The sequence below is a fragment of the Eschscholzia californica genome, unplaced genomic scaffold (assembly GCF_041429995.1).
Source record: "Eschscholzia californica isolate CP2 unplaced genomic scaffold, dmEscCali1.0.p SCAF_2, whole genome shotgun sequence".
NCBI classification, from domain to species: Eukaryota; Viridiplantae; Streptophyta; class Magnoliopsida; order Ranunculales; family Papaveraceae; genus Eschscholzia; species Eschscholzia californica.
This window is the reverse complement of record NW_028238309.1, coordinates 26,602,374-26,620,865: the sequence shown is the minus strand read 5'-3', so window position 1 is coordinate 26,620,865 and position 18,492 is coordinate 26,602,374. Positions and strand designations below refer to the sequence as shown.

Genomic DNA, 18,492 nt, shown 5'->3' with positions numbered 1-18,492 from the left:
GATAACAAACACATAGTTGTATGTATTTAAATAGATTTAAAGAAAGAGGTAATTTCTAGAAAGGTCAAAATAATATTGAAAATGAGTAGAAAAGCACAAAACATTTGAAAATTATTATTCAGGTCAAAAAGTGTGCAAATACCAAAATACCATTTTTTGTCATTTTGTGTAACTAAATTATTTTATTTTTCTTTAAATTTTAAATCGATATAACTTTTGTTTGAGATGTCGGATTTCTATAAAAATTGTATATTTAGAAATGATTTTTCATTAGCTTTCTAACAAGATCCACTTTCAATACTTTTTTTTAAAAAAAAAACCTAAAAAAAACGCCGTTTTTTTCCTTCACGTTTTTCTGCAAACGTGTTTGCAACAGTCTGTTGTGCAAACGTGTTTGCAACAGTCTAATCTGCAAACGTGTTTGCAACAGTCTGATCTGCAAACATGTGTTTGCAAAATATAGGTTGCAAACAAGAGATGACCAACATAGTAGGCATTGAGTGGTTTTCGCCCACCCCCTCAATGTTTCATGTAACAAAACCATGGCCCTGTATGAGGAAGAAAATCATATATATTCATGAAATAATAATATACGAAATAAATTCACACATTCTGAAATGATGTTTTTATTTATCTCACGCAAGTCACAACCATAATCACATTTATACATTCAGTAACACTTCAATACACAATATACTTCCCGACTAAATAACAGAACGAGTAACATCTGTTAAGGGTGTGAAGATGTAAATCTTACAATCATGAGATTCGGCTTCTCCTTTGAATGCTCCCACCACATTTTCACCTACATTTTCTCGCTGATACCAACCATATCATACAACACCCACCCGTTAGTTTCAAATTCATCTATTTTTTTTATAATTATCTTTTCTGACAGTATTCTCACCTTCCATAGGGATCTCACAGAAAAGCTAGATCTCGAATCAAGGCCTAGCACTTCCCATTTGGTTGTGATGGTAACTGTATCTGAACATCGGTTACCGATCGCTTTTTAGATAGAGGACCTACCCACACCTGTAACCAAAATCATCGTGCGTTAATGGTGAAGGGTGGAAATCAGAATATCCACCATCAAAGAGTTGTTTGTTCATTGACCCACATCTCTCAGCAACTCTCCCATTCATATCTACTTCGGATAGTACAGTTGTTGCTGCATCAACAATTTACCTCCATTGTTCAGTTTGCACTGTGAATTTCTGCATCATCATACTCAAAGACTTTAGACACTGCCGAATTAGAATAGACGAGACTAAGATAGACGCATAAACAATTACCTTTGTAGTCATATTTGACATCACTCATCAATAATAAAAGATTCTTTTTTTTGAGAAGTAGATAGGATATTTAGTTGATCATTTCAATTTACAATTACTAGCACATTCATGAACAATAACAAAAATCAATAATGAGACTGAATAATGATTCAATACTCACTTGATTGAAGCTCGTGTTCCATTTTGAGAAGGCTCGAAGGTTAGTTCATTGGAGCTTTATATATGTCGACATACTTCCTGCAAACAACCAAAAAATGAGATTAATGGATATGACATTGAAAGAGATATACGAAACTCCAAAATAGCGAGGGGAAAGTGATGAGACGTGAAAATGTCTCATTTGAATCTCTTAACTCCGGTTAGTTAGTCCAATTCGAGTTGTTACTCTGATTATTTGCTTGATTTTCTTTCTCAGGTGTCTTTTACGGAGTTCAGGGTGAAAAACGGATAAAAGTCGGAGAAATGCAGCCTAGGGGTATTTTGGTCATTTTGTGATTCTGATCTCATGATCAGTATTAGTGCTCGGATGGAAAGTAGAGTCCAAGACGAACCCATAGGCGAAAACGGAAGTCAAATCGGAGTCCGGATGAATAAATTAGAGCAAGTCAAAGTTCGGGTCAAATTTGGTATACTAAAAGTCAAGAGGGACACGTGGCATGCATCCGGCAAGGAATCGAATGAACCAGGGGATACGCGGGCTACTGTCTGTCACGTCCAGGGGTACACCAAGCTGTACGCGTGACCCGGCCCAACCCGACTCGATGACGTCAGCTGACGTCATCATCTTCTTTCATCCTTTTATAACCGAGAGCTGTTTTGAAAAGGAGATATTTTGAATTTTCATAATTGAAACAGAAATGGAAAGAAGATAAGAGAAGAAATGGAAAGAAGATAAGAGGCTGAAGAAGGAAAGTGAGATAAAGATGAAACCGAGAATGGAAGGAAATTTGTTGTTTAACCGGGAAGGAAAGAAATGGTGGAAAGAGGAGTTGGGACGTTTTATTCTCGGCTATAAGAACAGAGAGCTCGAAACAGAAGAGGCATCTCTCCACGGCTAAAACATAACAGAGAAAGAATTTTAGAGAGAGAAACCGACGGCCAGAAAACAGAGGTTAGAGAGAGAGAGACCGAGATCAACATCATCCATCTTTCATCTTCATCTCCTTTTCTTTTAGTGACAGAGAGAAAAAGTTGAAGAAAGATTAGACAGAAACCAGGGTTTAAGAGAGAGAAAGAAACAGAGACAGATTTCTCATCATCATCACCTTTTCTTTTTCTTGTTTTTTTTCTTTTATGTAATTTTTTTCTTAGTGAGAGAGAAAGAGGTTACAGAGAGAGATAGAAACAGGGAGTTGTGGAGAGATTGTGTAGAGAGAGAAATTACAAAACAAAGAAAGAAAAAAAAGAAGTTCTCGGATTTTGGTTATTTATTGTTATTGATTTACTGTATTCTTAGTGAGAAAGATAATACAGAAAGTTCTAATAGAGAGAGAGAGAGAGAAATAGAAACAGTAGGGTGAAGAAAGTTAGAGAAATTGATTGGAGAAGACGAGAAAATAGGTGAGAAAATAATTTTCTCACAGGGAAAATAATTCCGGGAAGACGAGAAAATCGTTTTCCCAGAGGGTGTGTTTGGCAGAACAGTGGAAAATCAACAGGAAATCCTTTCCCTAAGGTCCTGTTTGGTTTTAAAATAGCGAAAAAAGTTAAGTTTTCTTCTCCCTCTCTTTACTTTATTTTCCAATATATTTTGATATAATGTCTATGAGTAACTAATCATTTATCTAGGGTTTTAGATGAAGTTCTTCGTACTTAATTTTATATATGATTTGTTAATAATTTTTTATTGATTTTCATGATAAAATATTCCGGATTTTTGACCATTCATGGACCAAAAATCTGAGTTATATAAAGAATATGCTAATTACATCATAATGAACCATTGTTAGAATTATTATGAGAACGGATTCGAAAAACCCTAGGTTCCCTTTATCTGAATTTTATCAACTTTAATATTATTTCAATTTCAATTATTGTTTATCTTTTTATTATTTGAAGAAAAATATTATCAATCAAACCATTTTTTTTTGAAAACCTAATAGTTTTAAGATTAGAATAGAAATTCGACTTAGTCTCTGAGGAACGAACCGGTCTTACCGGAATTTTACAACTTGACACCCGTGCACTTGCGGGTGTAGACCTATTTAGGAAACTTTCTAGGCCCATCAAGTTTTTGGCGCCGCTGCCGGGGACTTAGTTTGAATTGAATCTAATTTTATTTCTATTTTTGGTAAGTTTTTATTTTTGGACACTTTGACTTGCTTTTCCATTTTTGGTGTGTAGAACGCTAAGGAGCGAAGGAAAAGGCGCAACAAGAAGAGGAGCTCAAGAAGGAAGATTTACATTTTATTTTTAGTAATTTTTTTATTTTTGGTGAGAGAGAGACTTTTAGACTTTCTAGTTTTTATTTTTGGTATTAAAGTTTTGACCCTAAATTGGAGGGCTTTATAATTTGTAACCGAAAACCAAAATCGAAGCCTCGGGTTGGAACACTCAAGGGGAGAGTGGCCCGGATCGTCTGCAAGGGTCATCGCCCGTCTGGAACGGGAGGTAATTTCTCTAATCACCCACGAAGCCCCTGTCAGTGGGTATTTGCGTGTTTTGTGTGCTTAATTGTTTTGATCGAATTGCTTAGTGTAAGCATTCTAGTAAGGGCAATAACCCAATTGAAAGATAGGAGACGGATTTCATCACCGTTCTCTTGCCCAAATAGGTAACAACATTCACGATCCCAAACTTCACTTAAAATCTAAAATTTGATTTAGACATCAGCCCCTAAGGTGACGAGCTCATAGGATCTTTGAAACAATTCAGGGACTTGATTTTTATTTGGGCATTCCTAAAGGGAAAGTTCATTCAACTCTTTATAAGGTCGCCTCGAGAAGAGGAAACGTTACCAGGTTGGACGGCTATCACAACGTTTATCGTTGGTCGTCTCCAAGAGTTGTTTGATCGTAGTACTTGGACGGAATAACCCTCATAAACATTATAGTTCAAGTTTTGTAACGAAGTAGGAGCTGTCTAGATTTTTAAGGGAAATCTGACCAACTTGTCTTTCGTCTAGATTCTGTTTAGGTTGCTTGGTAGAGTCAGACTGATTGTGTTTGCTTTCCTCTAGGGTCTTCGTAGTGATTCCTCGGTTTTCGTTTTAAAAAAAAAAAAAAAAAAAAAAAATAAGTTTTTGAGAATATCCTTGGTCATTGGGCTCTAGTTTATGCCCGATAGATATCGTGATAAGAGAGGTCGTTTCATTAGTAGAGAAACTCATCTAAGTAATCTTCTAGCCAATCTCTCTTTGAGTGACACTATGGGTGAAAATCTAAACCAAGCCAGGAATGGAAATCCACCTATGACACTCAGGGATTATATGAACCCTACTAGAACATGTCAACCATCATGCATACAGTTACCCCACTCCACGGCTCACTTCGAGTTAAAACCGAGCATTATCCAGATGCTCCCACTCTTTCGTGGAGTTGAGAACGAGAATCCCTACCACCATGTTAGGGATTTTGAAGAAATCTGTGGGACTATAAGATTCCCTAATATGTCTGATGAAATAGTGAAGCTTAGGTTGTTCCCTTTCTCTTTGAGAGAGAAAGCAAAATCTTGGTTGTATGCCTTACAACCTCATTCCATCACCACATGGGAAGAATTAACCAGTTTATTCCTTCTGAAATTCTTTCCCAAGCACAAAACCACCGCTTTAAGGCAAAGGCTTAATAATTTTGTGCAACAAGAAGGAGAGTCTCTCTACAAATATCTTGAGAGATTTAAAGAACTGGAACTACAGTGTCCACACCATGGTTATGAAAAGAGCAGACTAGTCCAATTTCTCTATGACGGACTAGACTATCCCACTACATCCATGGTAGAGTCATTCTGTGGTGGCGGATTTACTTATAAATCCGTCGATGACTGCATGACATTTCTAGAAGATTTAGCTGAGAAATCCCATCAATGGGAAACTTCTAGAGGACCTCCTACTAGGGCAAACCCTACTCCGAATAAAGGTGGCATTTATAGAGTTGATGACTCCGAACTTAAACTTGCCGCCATGACGAGAAGGATAGAAGCCCTAGAGCTTGGTCAGCCTAAAGCAGTTAGGGAGGATCCCACTCAGGCCATGAGTGTTGGAAATGAATTCATCTCTTATCCATGCTCCGTCTGTGGAGACCCATCTCATACAGGGAATAAGTGTACCCTATTCTTTGTTTCTGACGAAAAAGAGCAAGCTAATGCTCTTTACCTAAACTCTAGGCAAGATTACCGTCAGAAATATGATCCTTACTCGAACACTTATAATCCGGGTTGGAGAAATCACCCCAATTTTGCTTGGTCCAAGGGTCAAGATCAGGGTCAGGTTAGTAGCTCCATGAACCCTCCTGGGTTTAATGCTCCTAGGAATCCTTATGCTCAAAATCAGGGTCAGCCTAATACCCAAAATACTCCTCAGGGATCTTTAGAGGAAACCATGCTTAAATTTATGCAACAAACCGCCAAGGAAATTTCTAGTCTAAAAACCGAGGTAGAAGCCCTTAGGCAAAGAGATCAGGGTATGTTTCCTAGTCAACCAGAGCCAAACCCGAAGGGTAAACAGTCAATGGACCAGGCCAATGCAATCACCACCCTTAGAAGTGGTAGGGTAATAGACAATAAGGTAGGAGTTCCCGAGGATAGTGAACCAAACTCTGAACCACCCACCTTACCAACTAGTATCCCTAGTAAAAAGCCTGAGAAGGCTTCTGAGTCTGAAAACCCACCCATTGTACCTGAGCCGTATGTTCCTAGAGCCCCATATCCTCAGCGTTTGGTAGAACTAAAGAAGAAGACTCAGTTTGAGGAGATAATGGAAATGTTCAAACAGGTTAGAATTAACATTCCATTACTAGATGCTATTAAACAAATCCCAGCTTACGCTAAGTTCCTTAAAGACCTATGTACTAGGAAGCGTAAGATGAATGTGCATAAGAAAGTCTTCTTGACTAATCAAGTCAGCTCTATTCTCCAGCAAACCCTTCCAACTAAGTATAAAGACCCAGGAAGCCCTACCTTACCATGCACCATAGGGGAACATGAGATCGAACGAGCATTGTTAGATCTAGGTGCCAGTGTTAACCTACTTCCTTACTCGGTTTACTTACAGTTAGGGTTAGGAGAAATAAAACCCACTTCTATAGTTCTCCAGTTGGCAGATCGGTCTGTTAGGCGTCCACGTGGGATAGTGGAAGATGTTTTGATAAAAGTTGGTGAATTCATCTTTCCGGTAGATTTCATCATCTTAGATACTGAACCAGTTAGTGATACCCAAAACCAAATTCCCGTCATTTTAGGACGACCATTCTTAGCTACATCTGATGCTGTCATATCCTGTAGGAGTGGAATTATAAAATTATCTTTTGGAAACATGACTGTAGAGATGAACATCTTTAAGGCTGGACTTTTCCCTGATGATGTTAATGATTTTAGTGAGATGAACCTCATAGATATGTTCGTTCAGGATTCTTTACCTGAGACTTTATCCGAGGATCCTTTAGAAACTCTATTGGCACTTTTATGTTTAGATGAGGAAGGTAGTATTAATGAGATAGATAACATATCAGAGTCTACTTCCTTATTAGTATCTGAGTCGATTAGTTTGCCAGCCTTAGAGTCACCACTTCCATCGTATGAGTCAATTGTTAGTCTTGACGAAACTTTGGAGCCACTTCTAGAGGAGGGAGAAGTCGAGGTCATGTCAAATTCGATATCAACACCTCGTTTTATCGATAATCTTATTGATAAACACGAAAGTCTTTCCAGAAACGAAGATGATGAGTCATGGGTGCTCAATCTATTAAATGAAAGTGATGACTCGTTCGACTTGGATGAAGATCCAGAATTCTTCAAGGACCCTGATTACATCATGATAAAAGAGATCACAGAAGGTTTATCTGAACCAATTTCTAGGGAATTTGAGTCAGGAAGTCGGGTTATTCCTTTGGAAGTACCCAACATACCTGTTTTGGAAACCGCTAGTCTAAGTATAGACGTCTTTGATAGTCCTCAAGATCCTCTTGCATCGTGTCCATCGGGAGCATGTTGGGAAGTTTGTGCAATCTCTCACTTGGTTTCTCCTCCATACCTAGATCCTTTCTACGAGGACTATACTCTTTCTAGTCCATGGCCAAACTTAACGACTTTATTGTCGTCTAAGTTTGGGGATTCTTACCTGATCATGATAGTCTCACGGGTACTGCAACATATTTGCACAAGTGTGAGACTATCATTCACTAATCACTTCGTGTCTTGGGTAGATCCTCAGATGTTCCGCCTATTGGTTTATGGAGATGCTACTTAAGGATTGTTGAATCATCTATATCGTCTGGCTGAAGACGTTAAACTTAGCGCTTTCTGGGAGGCAACCCATGCATAGGACTTCCGAATCTGGTAACATCTTTCCTTACATCCTATTATTTCTGCATAGTCTTCAGAACATTGAGGACAATGTTCGGTTTAAGTTTGGGGATAGGGGATTGAATTTTTAGTCCTTATTTCAAAAATTCAAAAGGGTTCAAAATTTTAATTTTTGGATTGAAAATGTCAGTCTAGTTGTTTTTGCTTGTTAATAGTTATAGAGTCTAGTTTGTCAGACTATCCGTTTGCTAAAGGTTTTTCCATGAATTTCGAGTCTTGAAGTTGTCTGTGCACTAGCCATGTGAGTGTTAGATAGGTGAAGAGTAGACTTTTCTGAGAGAACTTAATCGATCATTAGTGGAGACTTAACCTATGTGAGATTCTGAGCCTTTCTTGTTGTTTTGAGTGATCTCTTCTGAGCTAATTCCGAGTAGAGTGAAGAGCTACTCAACCTCGCAATATTCATTAAAACTCATTTGATCTCTGGAGTTCAAATTTTACAACCATTAGGGATGTCGTCAGGAAGTAAACCCTTCTCTTGTAGTCTGAGAAACTTGAAAGCAATGTCAACTAGAGGAAAATAGATCTCATCCATCATTTAGAACCCTGAGAATTAGACATGAAGCAAAGTGGAGAAAATTATACCCAAGGAAATTGTTGAGAAAGTAAGATGTGTATTTTGAGTTTCGTGATATAAAAAAAAAAAAAAAAAAAAAAAAAGAGAAAAGAAATAGAAAAAGAAAAAAAAAAAGAAAAAAGAAAATGTTTATGTAGTTTTGTTTAAGTGTTTATCCCTGGAAGTAATTCTTGAAGATTTGAAGACGTCGAGTTCTCAGGAGTTCTAGTCACATCATCATTATAGTCTATTGACCTTTAGGAAGCATTGTTAGATAGTTGATCGGGTGAGAAGAGTTGGTTAACTTCCCCATTCTGTATTAGTGGTTGTTTCCTTTCTATGAGATCAGTCGTTTACCAAAAATTTAGTCCGTCTTTTGTAATGTGTTGAGTTTTTCTTCATGCTCATACTCGCACATTGAGTGAAACATTTCTGAGTGGCTTTAATTTTTGAGTGTATGACCGTAAGGCAGCAGTCGAGGCGAAATGTATTGAGAAGGTACTCGAGGTCTTGTCTGTTTGGAACCGAAATGATACTCATATTGGCTGGTCATGTGCACTTTAGGTCTTGATTACTAGTGAAGGGATTTTTAGCCTTTGTATGGTTTGGTCAACTTTGATCTCATCTCTATTAACTTTCGAAAACTTACCGGATAACATATTTAGTCCATACCATATTTAGACCCTTCTGCATTTTTGAAATTTTTGAATTTTGTGGGTAGATTCACTGCAAACCCTCACGAGACAAAACTCGTCCTTTAGGGTAACCTAGAGGTTTAACGGCTTGTTGCACGTGCTAAGTGCAATCGTGATTCCCTACGAAAGTGGTGAACTGGGCTTGGTTGTATTTTTCTGTTTTGCTCGAGGACTAGCAAAATCTAAGTTTGGGGATGTTTGATGAGACGTGAAAATGTCTCATTTGAATCTCTTAACTCCGGTTAGTTAGTCCAATTCGAGCTGTTACTCTGATTATTTGCTTGATTTTCTTTCTCAGGTGTCTTTTACGGAGTTCAGGGTGAAAAACGGATAAAAGTCGGAGAAATGCAGACTAGGGGTATTTTGGTCATTTTGTGATTCTGATCTCATGATCAGTATTAGTGCTCGGATGGAAAGTAGAGTCCAAGACGAACCCATAGGCGAAAACGGAAGTCAAATCGGAGTCCGGATGAATAAATTAGAGCAAGTCAAAGTTCGGGTCAAATTTGGTATACTAAAAGTCAAGAGGGACACGTGGCATGCATCCGGCAAGGAATCGAATGAACCAGGGGATACGCGGGCTACTGTCTGTCACGTCCAGGGATACACCAAGCTGTACGCGTGACCCGGCCCAACCCGACTCGATGACGTCAGCTGACGTCATCATCTTCTTTCATCCTTTTATAACCGAGAGCTGTTTTGAAAAGGAGATATTTTGAATTTTCAAAATTGAAACAGAAATGGAAAGAAGATAAGAGAAGAAATGGAAAGAAGATAAGAGGCTGAAGAAGGAAAGTGAGATAAAGATGAAACCGAGAATGGAAGGAAATTTGTTGTTTAACCGGGAAGGAAAGAAATGGTGGAAAGAGGAGTTGGGACGTTTTATTCTCGGCTATAAGAACAGAGAGCTCGAAACAGAAGAGGCATCTCTCCACGGCTAAAACATAACAGAGAAAGAATTTTAGAGAGAGAAACCGACGGCCAGAAAACAGAGGTTAGAGAGAGAGAGACCGAGATCAACATCATCCATCTTTCATCTTCATCTCCTTTTCTTTTAGTGACAGAGAGAAAAAGTTGAAGAAAGATTAGACAGAAACCAGGGTTTAAGAGAGAGAAAGAAACAGAGACAGATTTCTCATCATCATCACCTTTTCTTTTTCTTGTTTTTTTTCTTTTATGTAATTTTTTTCTTAGTGAGAGAGAAAGAGGTTACAGAGAGAGATAGAAACAGGGAGTTGTGGAGAGATTGTGTAGAGAGAGAAATTACAAAACAAAGAAAGAAAAAAAAGAAGTTCTCGGATTTTGGTTATTTATTGTTATTGATTTACTGTATTCTTAGTGAGAAAGATAATACAGAAAGTTCTAATAGAGAGAGAGAGAGAGAAATAGAAACAGTAGGGTGAAGAAAGTTAGAGAAATTGATTGGAGAAGACGAGAAAATAGGTGAGAAAATAATTTTCTCACAGGGAAAATAATTCCGGGAAGACGAGAAAATCGTTTTCCCAGAGGGTGTGTTTGGCAGAACAGTGGAAAATCAACAGGAAATCCTTTCCCTAAGGTCCTGTTTGGTTTTAAAATAGCGAAAAAAGTTAAGTTTTCTTCTCCCTCTCTTTACTTTATTTTCCAATATATTTTGATATAATGTCTATGAGTAACTAATCATTTATCTAGGGTTTTAGATGAAGTTCTTCGTACTTAATTTTATATATGATTTGTTAATAATTTTTTATTGATTTTCATGATAAAATATTCCGGATTTTTGACCATTCATGGACCAAAAATCTGAGTTATATAAAGAATATGCTAATTACATCATAATGAACCATTGTTAGAATTATTATGAGAACGGATTCGAAAAACCCTAGGTTCCCTTTATCTGAATTTTATCAACTTTAATATTATTTCAATTTCAATTATTGTTTATCTTTTTATTATTTGAAGAAAAATATTATCAATCAAACCATTTTTTTTTTGAAAACCTAATAGTTTTAAGATTAGAATAGAAATTCGACTTAGTCTCTGAGGAACGAACCGGTCTTACCGGAATTTTACAACTTGACACCCGTGCACTTGCGGGTGTAGACCTATTTAGGAAACTTTCTAGGCCCATCAGAAAGCAAACATAGCAGTGGACTAATTTGCATCTTATACTTTTTAAGCAAGATAAGCTAAATCACATATTCATGTTTTATGACTGTCGGTTTCTGTTACTTCAGAACTAGGATCTAGCAACTCCACCCATCACCTACATCTGTGTACAAGTAGCAATCAATATGGTGGCAGCTTATAGGAATAGTGTGAAGAATAATAGAAAAGAAACTAATAACCAACTTCCATATCTGCAGGAAAGTCCTTCACAGGTAGAATTAGATGAAAAAATAACTTGATTATGCCAGATGATTTTGTTAAAACCTCTGACCATTAATATACCCAAACCAGAACAAGAAAGATAGGAAGAAGCCAACCTCACCAATTCCCATAAAAGCACACATCATTAGTAAGAAAGGCAGACCAAGCTTGCAGCTGTAGCCTACAGGTGTTAAAATAGTCGCAAGTGACCACCACACCGCCCCAAACCCCAGGACCAGCTTACCGCCAACTTTATCTGCCCATATGCTTCCAACAATCTATTCCCACTAAAGCACAGTGTTTAAAATTAGAAGCAATGAAGTGGAGTTGTTTCAGCAACTTTAGCACAGAGAGATCTCAATTAGAAAAGCAAATTTAGCACAGAGCGATCTCAATTTACTGAGAAGGAATTTTTGCATGACACTCACCCAATTGCAACATCTAGGTAACGATCACTTGATAAGCAATTGTTACCAGACTATTTCATCCAACATTCAAAAACTAATTTAAAGTATACCTGAGTTGTAATGAAAATTCAAACTACTTTACCAGGTAGTAAACTAAGTGAGGGTTTAGGGTTTATCCATGACTATGAGTGAATTCATAATGGAAAAACATAACCATGATCATACATGAATGCATTGACTGGATTCATCAGGCAAACAGTCATTTAGGGTTTCAGTGGAATTTCTGAAATCCGATTCTAAATGCAACAACTATCAATTACCAATATTACAAGTTTTAGGGCTAAACATAAAGCACCTAACTTTAACCATTCGGATAACAATTACTCAAAATAATCTGCAAATAGAACTACTAAAGAACACACAAGTTTCTCTAAATTTAACATAAATCAAAACATTAAATTTCAAAATAATCATTCAATCAGGGCAAAATTAAAGATGAAAATAAAGTTTCAATTAAAGCTGACCTAATTTTACTTAACCAAATTATCAGGAATAACCTTATGAAGCTTCCTCTGTTTGGATTTAGCAAGTTTCTTCAAAGTTTTAGGGTTTGTAATCTCCTGAAGCTTAGTACCTGATTTCAAATGTTATCTTTCTTCTCTCTTCATACTCTTGTCAAATCTTATTTGACCTAATTTCTTCTTTCAACTCAGTCATTCTTTCCTTGTAAGCTTTTTTGATTTCCTTTTGTTGTGATTGTTGTTCGAATGAAAGCCCATTAGACTTACTTTAATGGCGGAAGCTCTACGTTGATGAGGTTGTTCCCGTTTACGACCAGAGACTTTACCGGCGATTACACCATCGGTTCGGAAAGAGAAGTAAGGAAGAAGAAGAAGAACAAATCCTAGGATGGTTCTCGACTTTTTTTTTTAGGGAGAAAGAGTGTTTTAAAGTTAAGGGTATTTTGGTAACTAAAAAAATTGAAAATGACCTGATTGATAATATCTCATATTATTCCAAACTTTATGTATCATTACCAATAATATTATGACAACTTTTGGTTAATAAGAAAATATGATGGTTTTTTTTGGTTATTATGATAATATTTTGAACCCAAATAGTCATTTTCTCTTAAAGAAAATTGGGGACTTGGAGAAGGAACGAAGACGGAGAGATGGGAAGTGGAGTGGTGGAGAAGGAATGAAGAGAGAGAGAGATGTGGCCGGCACATGTTAGAGAAAAAAATAGGTAGTAAGTCTTCGTACATCATAATGTAATAAGGGTGGGCCACATGTTGAGAAAACAAATGAGGGAGCAAAAGGGCCCAGTTGCAACACGGTAGCTTTTGTTAGAAACTGGGTCATTATTGAGACAGATAACATTTAAGAAACTTTATAGGCGCCCCAACGAGTTGTGGCCCCCAAAATTTGGTGGCCCAAAGCGAGGCTTTGCTCGCTTTGGGCCAGGGCCGGCTCTGCCAATATTCCTACTAACTACACCCAACTGATGTGCCTCTTCTCTTGAACATATGAGTGCTTTCTCGTATAACCAAGAGTGCCTACATCCTTATGATGTTAGGTAAATCTGTTAGCTTCATCACTCTCATCTCATTCTCCTCAATCATCTCTCTAACTCTGTACACTCTCACAGCCCCCCTCAAACTAATGATTCAGCAAGGGAAGAAGCATTAGTTTGCTTCTAATATAGTCAAACTGAGAGTACAAAATGCCCTTGGTAAAAATATCAGCCAAATTCTCTTCAGAAGTCACGAAGCAAATCTCCAATGTGGAACTCAACACTAAGTCCCTAAGAAAATGATAATCAATTTCGATGTGCTTTGTGCGAGCATGGAACACTGGATTTGAAGCAAGGTATTTGGCTCACATATTATCACAAGATAAAGCCATAGGAGTGATGACCGAAACACCAAGTTCTTCAAGTAAATAGGATACCCACAACAGCTCAGAAGTTGCTAGAGAGAGAGAGCACGATTCTCAGCTTCTGTGGAAGATCTAGAAACTGTTGCCTACTTCTTTGAAGACCAAGAAATCAAAGTAGAACCCAGAAATATACAATAGCCATTGGTGGATCTACCAGTGTCAGGACATCCTCCCCAATAAGAATTTGAATATCCTCTTAACACAGACAAGTTTCCTCTTTTAATCTCAATACCAGCCCCAATTGTTGTGCCTTTCAGATATCTAAGTACCTTCTTGAGAAGTACAAGATGGCTTGTCCTAGTGTCACGTGCATATTCTTGAGCATGCATATGACGTGACGAGTGCTAGGAGAGCACGTACGAGCATATAGGCCGGAGGGCCAAAGACGAGGTCGTTGGGGCCAGAAGCTTCTTGAGCCATGCACGGAGGTGCATTCATGTCTTGCCAAGAGCGAGTATGCTTGGTTGAAAGATTGATGTTTCCTTGTGGAAATAGGCTAAACAAGAACTTTGCTACTATAGGAGGGGGTGGTCTCCCTTCCTCATATGCATCCAGCATATGCCAAGACCTCGTGGATGGGAGCTCGCCCATCTTAGCATGGTATGCACGAAAGTGAGCATCCTCGTGGCGCAACCCATGAGGCCGGTCTAACGTATGCGAGAGAAGCATATTGCACGGGTTCCCTTGTCATAGGAAATGGCTCGGGACAGTACCTGGAGATAGGTTACTGCGGGGTCCTTTGGAAGACGTGTTACATGTTCTCATGCCATGGCGAGGCGTGCGTCGTGCTAGCATATTCCATAAGGAGGATTGAGCTATTCAAGGGGCCAAGCCTTGATGTGCTATGTTGGGCATGAGGTAGCTTATTAGAGATGGATGCTCCTATGCCCAATGTCCGGATGGTAAGCCGAGATGATAGGTGCCGGATGCTTGAGACTAGATGGCAAGATCCGCATATGCGGCTTGGTGTGTTTCGCACATATGTTGGTATCCTTTATAGTGGGCGAGAGTCTATGACTCAAGGAAGTGTTATACGGGACGGCTCGAGCTATGCTCGTAGGTTGGGATACTTTGTTGTCATGCCGCATTATTGGTTGTGAACTAAGATGACTTGATAGTCGAGATGCTCCGAATATGTTCGGGAAGGCTGGTTATGTACTAGGAGGGAGTACATGACGCCGCACGACACGTTAGGATATGATATTCCGCACTATCGACCCGTGTCTTTGAGCATAATATGCCGGGTCGACCTAACGGGACAAAAAGGCCGTGACAATTGGTATCAGAGCCTGAAAGTGTACAGGCCAAGAAGTATAGCACTCTGATACCTATTTGACAATTGGTATCAGAGCCTGAAGAGGTGCAGGCTAGAAATATGCTACACTCTGATACCTGTTTGACAAATGGTATCAGATCTTGAAGAGCAAGCTAATGAATTGTGTTCTGATCCCATAAGAGAATTGTGATCAGAGCCTGAGTGACAGGCTAGAGTATTGTGCTCTGATCCTAAACGAGAAATGGATGTCAGAGCCTGAGATACAGGATGAAGATGTATAGGTTGAAAATATATTACATCCTGATACCCATTTAACAATTGGTAACATAGCCTATGTGATAGGCATACGAGTATGTTGCTCTGGTCCGAGTGATGGATGGACTTTGAGCTTGATAGCTTACGAGATATGTCCCAAGAGCCTAGTGATAGTGGCAAATGGATGTGTTTCTATGGCTTGAGAAGACAAACAAGGAGATATGCCTAAGAACATGTGGTATGTTTGGAAGCATACTTCTAGAGCCTGGATGGCAGGTTCAAGAGATGGTATCTCTGCTCGAAGAGTGTGACGAAGAGCTTAGTGATTCTCCCACTATAGTATGACGTATACTGGAGTGTGTATGAAGAGCTACGTGAGAGCATGATTCCGAAAGAGAGCTTTCAGAGTGAGATGCATTCAAGATGATATAGTCTCTGAAGCTATGGTGCTAAAAGGGGACCTTGTTAAGGGATGCATGGTGCATAAGGCAACGAGAGTTCCAATGGAAGGAATAGGCCGTGTGCACGGATGCTACGGTGGTAGCTATATTCGGGTCTATGTTCCTTTGAGACGAAGGACATATGGGAGATATGAGACGGAACCGTATTGACACAAGAAGTCATGTGCAAGCTCAGTGACAAGAGTTCAGTGTGACTTGGTTGGCAAGAAGGTACCGTATATGCTTGAGTCCTTTAGAAGTAAGGACAAGTGCAGAGATGAGATGAATCAAGAATGGCACGGTGAGTCGTGTGCGAGCTTAGTGCAGTAATGCTCAGTACGATTTGGTGCGCATTGGGTATGAAGGAGTTGAAGGAGATGTCCTTCGACCAAGGTGAAAATGTGAACAATTTGTCGGATAGGACAATTGATGTGGAAGATCATCAAGTCCGATTGATTTAGGGATCGTAGAGTTGTAGCTAGAGACCAACTACGATCGTCGAATTACGAAGTAATTCGCGGCTAACTTCGATCGGATCCTACAACGGGTTACACATAAGAGTGTCAAATTGATTTAGGATATGACTAGTGGGAGTGAGATATAATCATGGGAGTGTCCCATAAACATATCTCATAGGCCTAAAAAGGAATTAGGCAAAGATAGTACAAAAAGGCCAAAAACAGGGTTTTTGGGCCTTAGCCGATTCGGGCACTTCTAGGGCTCGGATTGGGCTGATTTTTGGAGGGACGTTTACTTATGTTATCAAAATTAAATCTGCCAATTTTGGCTGGGTTTGGACGTCATTTCCTTAGGGAATTGAGAAAATACCAATAGTTGCTATTTTCGACTATTTCCCTAAATCTTATTCTAAAGGGTGTTTTAGGAAACCTAAAAGGAGGTGGATTCTTATTAGGGTTCTATATAAACACTCTTAGGGCAGAGAATAAGGTGTGGAATTTCTCTCTAAGCCTTCTTACTCTATCACATCAAGTAGAGAGGAGAAAGTGAGCTAATTCCCATTACTATCTATCTAGTCAAAGAAGAAGGTGTTCTTCTTTCCAACCACCATTGGTGTGCTAGCTATACAACAAGGTGGGAGATCAAGTTGATTACTCGTGTCCTAAGTAGAGGAGCTACACTTGAAGCTCTTGGTCTTCTTTAATCAATTCAACTAGTTCGAGGGAAAAGCGATTAAGGTAATCTACTATCTCCGTTAGTTTAATTACTAGTTTTGCATGTGATCCTGGGAATACTAGTGTAGACATTAGATGTCTTATTTCCGCTATAAACACTAGTATAAGGGTTTAAATCCCTACAGTGGCGTCAGAGCCTCTTGCAATGAACTAGTTTTTGCTAAGAATCGAACTAGTTCATATTAGATATGATTGATAGTTTGATAAATTAAGTTTATAAAAGTATTTTAAAAGTGTTTTAAAATTATTTAAACTCACAATTTGATATTATTGAATGGGATTCAATGAATTTCAAATTGAGAATCAAATTGATGATTAAAAGTGTTTTAAAAGACTCAATTTGATTGAATTTCAAACTAATCTATGCTTGATTAAGTTGATAGTTATGTTTAAATGGTTTTAAACATAAAATTTGATTAATTTTGAATTGGATTCAAAGATTTTTCAAATTGATTTCAAAATTGTTATTTGAAAAAGTTTCAAAAACCTAGATTTAGATCCAAAATTGGTTTGATTAAGAGTTGTTTTTAAGTTTTGGAAACTTTTGAAAAACAAAAATTTGGAATTTTAGAAGTGTTCTAAAAGGAGTTATTTTGAGTTTAGGAAACTCCCAAAACAAATTTGGAAAATTTTAAAAGTTTCTAAAAGTTTTGAAAAATTTTAGAAGTGTTCTAAAAAGAATTTCAAAATTTTAGAAAAGCTTTAAAATTGGAAAATAGCAACTTAGAGTTGCATAAGAAAAAAAAAATTGGGAACTAGGGTTTTTTTTTTGAGAAACCCTAGTGTCCGGCCAGGAAGCTTCCTGGCCGGTCAGAAGCTCCTGGATGCGTCCTCTGGACGCGTCCAGAGCGGCTGCTGAGACGCGACCAGCAGCTGCAACAGAATCTTCTGGACGCGTCTTGGAGACGCGTCTAGAGCAGCTGTTGGGACGCGTCTTGGAGACGCGACCAGCAACTGCGAGGGAGCTTCCTGGACGCGTCTAGGACGCGTCCAGAGCACTCGACCAGACGCGTCTTGGAGGCGCGTCTGGGAGGTTCTGGGTGTCTCGGACTAGTCCGAGACACCTAGTGCTGGTCCGGTCCAGCACCAGACACGTGTAGGACGCGTCCGGTGCATGGACTAGCGTCCTGGATCCGGGCCAGGACGAGACCAGGCCTTGGTAGGCCTCGGCCAGGACATGCCGGCCCTATGGGCCGTGCTATGTCCGGACCTTGTCCGAGCCCTTTTGTGGGCTTGGGCCGGGACTTGTCTAGGACTTGACCCGGGCTTTTTCGAGGCTTTTCGGACCACAAAAAGGGACCATCATTCGAGTGGGAGTTTTTGCCAAAATTTCTTCCGATTCCAACCAAATAATTCCAAAAATCAATCCGGGCCATCCAGAAGGCCAAAACGGATTTCTCTTTAAATTGATTTATGAAATCATTAAGAATCGAACCAATATTTTTCCGAAATTGACCCGGGCTTTCTCGAGCCCAAAACGGAGTTTTTCTTAAAGTTGAATTTAGAAATCATAAGAGATAAAACGAGAACACACCATTAGTCGAATTCTTCGAATTTAGACTTAAGGTTC

General features: G+C 38.8%; 1 long non-coding RNA gene across 1 annotated transcript; it reads right to left on the bottom strand.

The window, feature by feature from the left end:
* Positions 1-616: 616 nt before the first annotated feature.
* On the bottom strand, positions 617-11,787 carry LOC147557172 (uncharacterized). Its single transcript, XR_015233882.1, has 4 exons — positions 11,575-11,787; positions 1,456-1,532; positions 908-1,217; positions 617-818 (listed from the first exon to the last, which is right to left on the bottom strand). It is a non-coding gene; the product is annotated as an uncharacterized LOC147557172 (long non-coding RNA).
* Positions 11,788-18,492: the final 6,705 nt, after the last annotated feature.